Source organism: Macadamia integrifolia, chromosome 13, assembly GCF_013358625.1.
Source record: "Macadamia integrifolia cultivar HAES 741 chromosome 13, SCU_Mint_v3, whole genome shotgun sequence".
NCBI classification, from domain to species: Eukaryota; Viridiplantae; Streptophyta; class Magnoliopsida; order Proteales; family Proteaceae; genus Macadamia; species Macadamia integrifolia.
In genome coordinates this window covers 27,618,606-27,625,310 of record NC_056569.1, presented here as the reverse complement: position 1 = coordinate 27,625,310, position 6,705 = coordinate 27,618,606, and the positions used below count along the sequence as shown (strand labels likewise).

At 41.5% G+C, this 6,705-nt stretch overlaps 1 pseudogene; it reads right to left on the bottom strand.

Annotated features, from left to right (window-relative positions):
* Nucleotides 1–248: 248 nt before the first annotated feature.
* LOC122060108 lies at nucleotides 249–2,533 on the bottom strand (annotated as a pseudogene).
* Between the last annotated feature and the right edge of the window lie 4,172 nt (nucleotides 2,534–6,705).

Sequence of the window (6,705 nt, the reverse complement as noted above, 5' to 3'; positions counted from 1 at the left end):
TTAATAAATTGAATTGAATAAAGAAATCAAATGCAGTGATTAAAAAAAACTAAATAAATTAACCACAATTAAATATACAACAGTCGAAATGACTAATTAAGTTAACTAAGTTACTTTAATTAATCTAAATTAGTATTACACTAATACAAATGAATGTTGGAGTACAAAAGATAGGAGATAGTAGGAAAACCCAAATCCCCAATACGCACCTAATGCTACGAGCCGGTTTGAGGGGCTAGTCACGCCCGTCCTAAACTAAACACGCCCTAAACTACGTCCCATATATCCATTTGCTGATTCAAAACCCTAACTTAATAGAAATTAGTGAAACCCCATGGTTATCATATGATTCAAAAATAATGAGCAAAACCCAATCGGTTTCAGCCCTTGATCCTAAGGGGCTGGATTAGAGTGACCCTAGGACTCCATATGGAATCCCCTAAAAATATTAATTGAAACACGGTGAATTAATTAAAACACGGCGAAGGAAAAAGTGAAATGGGAGAAATGTCACACAATGATAGGGGTTGGGAGCATATTACAATTTGAATTACAAAAATAAATAAATAAATAATGAAATGAATTAAACAAAAGAAAATGAACACAAAAAAAAGAAAAGAAAATAAAAACGAAGAGAAGGAGATGGGGTTTCGGCCATGGTAAAAGAGAAAAGAAGAGAGGAAGAAGAAGAAGAAAAAGAAGAAGAGAAGGGAGCGAGTTCTTCAAACATTGATTCTTAGAGTTACTCCTGGAAGAATTGGCACCAGTGATCAACCAATGGCCACTGCTTTTCAGCAAATAGTAACTGCCACATCCCAATAGCTGTATCCAATGCAAGAGACTTCTGGCCCTTCTCTTTAGCCCAGCCAAAAGCAAAGTTGTATGTCTCATGAAACTTTTGTTCATCTTTTTGTTTAGAATGCATATATCATATCCTTTCACAAAGCTTCTCAAGGTGTATAGAATCAGTAACTGTTTTAACCTGTGGCTGAGTGTAGAAAATATCAAAAGCCCCTTCAAGATGCCAATCACTGGCCTTTAAAGCCTGAAGTGCAACTTTTTCACTTGTCCCAGTGATTGCTATGAACTGCTGAACTTTGTCACGGTGACCTCTACTCAACTTATGCATTTTTCAGCTCGTACTCGAAGCAGATAAACCTTAATTAGCAGACCCCCCCAAAATTTTTTTTTCAAGGGAGGGGATTGAAGTGAGCGAGAGAGAATGGGTTTTCGATATTAACTGATCAGTCTTCTCCACTCTCTCTCTCTCTCTCTCTCTCTCTCTCTCTCTTTGTTCTGATTATGAAATGGAAGATAACCAGCCATTAAAACAAACAAAATCACTCCACAAGACCAAATACGCACCTTCGCTGCATCATACCCCTTTCAAGCTAGAACTTCAGGGGCTACATACGCAGGTGTTTTTGGTGCGAACGGGTTGGAAGATGTTGGTGTGGAGAAGGGATTGGTGGAAAGGGTTTTATGTTTGGATCGGCACTTCGAGAGGGGCGACCAGACTTTTCTGGTGAAGGTTCAGAATCAGAACCGGATTCTGCACCAGACTCGTCATCATCTTCATTGTCGGATGTATGGCTAGTGACAACAGATCGGGTGACCGGATTTTGAGCAGCCACGGGATTGGCAGTAGGCTTCTTGACTGGTGATTTTTGTCGGCGGAAGTCGGAGCTGTTGAAGAGGCTGTACTCCGGCATACCAGAGAGCATATCGGTGATGTTATAAGCAACTGAGAGGGAGACTGATGGAGCAGATGCGATCAGAAATAAAAGCTTGTAGACCTTAAACTCAAGTTGCAGAGGGTGTAGTTGAAGAGACAGACAAGTTTTTGAAGACTCTTCATTCACTAAGGACGAGATCTATGGTGCTCAAGAAGGGTTTGAAAATGCTCGAGGCTTCTGGTCATAGTAAAAGAGAACAGGAGAAGATGAGAAGAGGAGGAGGGTTTCGGTTGCTGCCAGTTACAGCAGCAGGGAAGGAAAAGAGAAAGAAAAAGAAGAAGAAGAAGAAGAAGAAGAAGAAGAAGAAGAAGAAGAAGAAGAGAAGGGGTTCGGTTGTTGCCAGTTACAGCAGTAGGGAAGGAGAAGAGAAGAAAAGAAGAAGAAAAAAGAAAAAGAGAAGGAGTTGCAGGTTCGGCTGGAGAAAGAAAGAAAAGAAGAGAAGAAGAAGAAGAAAAGAAGAAGAAGAAGAAAAGAAGATGGAGAAGATTAGGTTATATGTAAGGTTCTGATCCAAGGGTTCAGATTAAAAGAACAAAAGAACAATTTAAAGAAAAAAAATAAACCAAATTAATCTACTGTTAAATAAAAAAACCAATTTAAACCTAATTAATCTAAAAGAATGAATTAAACCTAAATACCTTTAATTGGACCGGAATAAATCAATTCACATCGAATAAACCGTCTTGAACCAAACTAAAACTAATTAAACATGATTAATCTGAAAAAATTAATTATTAATAAATTAGAAACTAATATATTAATTAAACTAATTCTAAATTGCTATTGGGAGAATAAATAAATACATACCTTAAACCGGCTTTAATCAAGAAACAAGGGGAGATAACCCTTGTGCTTCAAGGCCAAAACCAAACCGAACCGAATCGGACTAAGTCTCCCGGATCAAGGAAGGATTAATGTATTAAATTTTAAACTTGAAGAATATTTGATTTTAGAGGGAATTAGCAAAAACCATATTCCTTCTCCCAAATCATCTTTTTTTCTTTTTCTCCCCTCTGGAAGAGAGGAAGGGCTATTCTTATAGCCTTGGGACTTGGGACAAATGTGGGACTAAAAAACTAGAGACAATTGTCCCAAATGGCTTGCTTTTGGACAAAGGGGTTTGGGCGCCACGTGGCACCCTTTGGTTGCTCGGAATGGAATCTGATACAGAACTTTGGAGTCAACTTTCGGGGGTCATATCTTTCAAACCGCTTGTCGGAATTCGACGTGTAATATGTCGTTAGAAAGCTCAGTCCGAGCACTATCCAATGATGTGAGCCACGATTGTAGTCTTGATCAGGAACCTTTACAAAAATATACATAAAGTAGGGACCCGGATCATATAATGAAAGAGAGAATCGGTCGTCGATTCGCATAGTTCTCGCATCAAAGTGTAATGTCCGACTTGAGGGGACAAACAACAATAATCCACAACATCAAATTCTAATTTTTGAAAAAATATTCTCTTGAAATTTTATAGGAAAATATGGTCATTTTCTACTCTAAGTTTGAAAATTCTCCAAGTCTAAAATATCCAACATGTAATCCTTCATATTGTCATCATTGCCAGGGGGTGACAAAATTCGGTGTCTACAGATTGCCCCTCTTTGACCGAGACCTGTGTAACGGTTGAAAGGCAAAGAAAAGAACACACCATTTTTTCATCAAGAGCAATGTACTGCCGACATCCGGCTCAAGGATGGCGGAGGTGCAAACGCAAATGCAAAACGAGCGATAAGACCAAAGGTAGGAAGTGTCGATCGATAACACATGCGAAATCAGGTAACGTGTGGATGTTACTATGATTGAAAACCTGCCGCGGTTGGTCAATGTAGAGGTAATGCCCACACTGCGTGACGTCGAAAGTTTGAGTTTCCAGCCGCATGGCTGTCAACTTTGGGATTCTTTGCAGGGGTGATTATCCTCGTACAGCGGTGCTCAATTGGGATCAACAACGGTGCTCGGTCGTGATCCTGAGGATTCTCAAAAAGTTGGTGCAGATAGTTCGTATTGGCAGTCATTCCAGACTATGAACCTTGGGATTCTCTGCAGGGGATGATCATCCTCGCACAATGGTGCTCAGCTGGGATCAACAACGGTGCTCGGTTGTGATCCTAAGGATTCTCGAAAAGTTGGTGCGGATAGTCCGTATTGGCAGTCGTGCAAGACTATGAACCTTGGGATTCTCTATAGGGGATGATCGTCCTCGCACAGCGGTGCTCAGCTGGAATCAACAACGGTGCTCAGTTGTGATCCTAAGGATTCTCGAAAAGTTGGTGTGGATAGTCGTATTGGCAGTCATGCAAGACTATGAACCTTGGGATTCTCTACAGGGGATGATCGTCCTCGCACAACGGTGCTTAGTTGGGATCAACAACGGTGCTCGGTTGTGATCCTAAGGATTCTTGGAAAGTTAGTACGGATAGTCTGTATTGGCAGTCGTGCAAGACTATGAACCTTGGGATTCTCTGCAGGGGATGATCGTTCTCGCACAGCGGTGCCCAGCTGGGATCAACAACGGTGCTCGGTTGTGATCCTAAGGATTCTCAAAAATTTGGTGCAGATAGTCCATATTGGCAGTCGTGCAAGACTATGAACCTTGGGATTCTCTGCAGGGGATGATCGTCCTCGTACAACGGTGCTCAGCTGGGATCAACAACGGTGCTCGGTTGTGATCCTAAGGATTCTCAAAAAGTTGGTGCCGACGATGTGGTTGGTTGTGCACCTACATTGGAATTAGCAAAGGAAAACTTGGGAGATTCTGGATCTCAATTACTTGAATAAGAACATGAAGCTTAGCAAAGTTAGCAACAAACAACTGCATTGAAATTAAGAGATCGCAATGGTGTTCGAGATGCCATCACATGCCGAATCCACAAGAGGTCTAGATCCGAAAGCCAAGGGGCTTGGAAAGGGCACCATCATACAGAGGTTAGTGGCTAGTAAAAACACACAAAGCCCATATGTTCATGAAGGAGAATGTTGCTAGTAGATTGATCATCATAAAGGACAAAGTCTTTTCATTGAAAGGAAAAAAAAAAATGGCGCCACAGCTACTACAAGTTTTGAAAAGCAGAAAGGTGGGGAACGACTCCTTAGTAAAAGCTACCCAGACCAAAAGATCTTCAATTTAACAAACTTAACCTAGGCGAGCCAAATGATTCCATGAGGCTGCAATGGAATTCACCAAACCTTCTGTTAAAGCCTCTGTGATAGGCGTGGTACCCACATCCCCTAGAGCACCCTGAGGTAAACCGAATTGACGCATGAAGCGAACCGGTATGTAGAAGGAGGTATGGGATATGCCTAACAACCTGACATAGTCACAGCCAGAAGTGTGTAAAACAGGGTTCTGGACTGACCACCAATGGACTTCCCACCTGATGCTTCGCTCTGTGAGGGCTCCTAGTCGCTCAGGCCAATTTGTTGCATCATGGTAGTTAAAGGTCTGAATTCACTTGAAATATTGGAACGGTTCCAAATGAGCTGTAACCAAGGGTTGGACCAATTGAAGGCGCTCGACTAACCATACCTGGAGGAGGGCAAAGCACCCATTAAAGTCACTGGTGCAAAGATTTCGATGACCTGTCATAATATCAAGTCCTCTTAAAGTCTCTGCCAAAACAGTAGGGATAATGTCGCAACCTTGTCTCAACTGCCGGATGATGTTGATGATAATGGGTAAGCCTCCACACTTGGGGGAATGCAACAGATAACGAGCGATCATGCAGAAAAGGAAAGCATTCCTTCGATGCACCCTAAAGCTTTCAGTATTTGATCGAAGTGGGGCAAACTCCTGGATAACAGCATAAAGGTTGATTCGATCACTTGCCATGAATCGCCTTACCTCTTTAGCACTCCAACCAAAAAATTCTCGAATTTCAATCGAGCTAACGGGTTGCAGTGTTGGGCGAAAAACATCTCCCCGATGATTGTAAACAAGACAAGCTCGAAATTATTCCATAGTAGGGCAAATTTCCACAGTTCCGAATCGAAAAACATGAAGTTCTCGGATCCAGAAACGAGATGCCTCATGTATCAAAGCATGACATGGACTGATGCGCTGGAGCTGAAAGAGTGCATGAAGGTGCACTTCTTTAAGGGCTTCAGGGTCGTCGTCCCTCATTTCTACCATCCATCGGTGGAAAGCAACATCCATGATAATAATGGGAGCAACAAAACACAACTCAGATTTCCTGGGTACATCATAAAATGTCAGTTAAGGAAAGGACCAATTTATAGGAAAATATCATATGACACATCCACCAAAGTAAACTGATTTTTTCTTTTGTCATTTGCAAAAGCTAAGAACCCTTTGAGCCAATTTAGAAAATGTAAGATTGGTCTCTTAGATGACCACGATCATGTCTGGGCCCAAACCCTAAACTAAAACAAATGTTAAGACACACATACCGAAGGAAACTAACCCGATGGTTCTGCCATGGGTAGAGTACGGATACTACTTTGGATAGCGACCTCACGAGAGGATCACACTGACTAAAAAAAGAGTTAAGCTGAAAGAGGGGCTATTGAAAACTCTTGGGAACCGTCGAATAGGAGAACGGTAGATGGAGTCTTCGAGCCAGATCAAGACAATTATTTGCAAGGATGACGAGTTCACGAGAGAAATCACGTCAATCAAAATAGTCATTTTGAAAAAAGGACTAAAGATGAAAACTCTTTGGAATCCGCCGAATTTGAGAGGCGGTGGGAAGAGTTCTTAGTCGGACTCGATCACCTCCTGATGATAAGAGTAGCGAGAAACCCTTTGTTTGAAAGGGGAACGGGATAGCTAAAAATGGAAAATTAGGTCCAACCCGCTATGAGGTGTGGGGGAAATATGATCGAGCTCGATTTTGACTTTCAAGCTACCTAGGTATCCTAAAAATTTAGGAATCAGGTCGAGCGTAGTTCATGCCTCAAATGCAGTTTTCCTTCATTGCATTCCTTTTTTTTTTTTTTTTTTTTT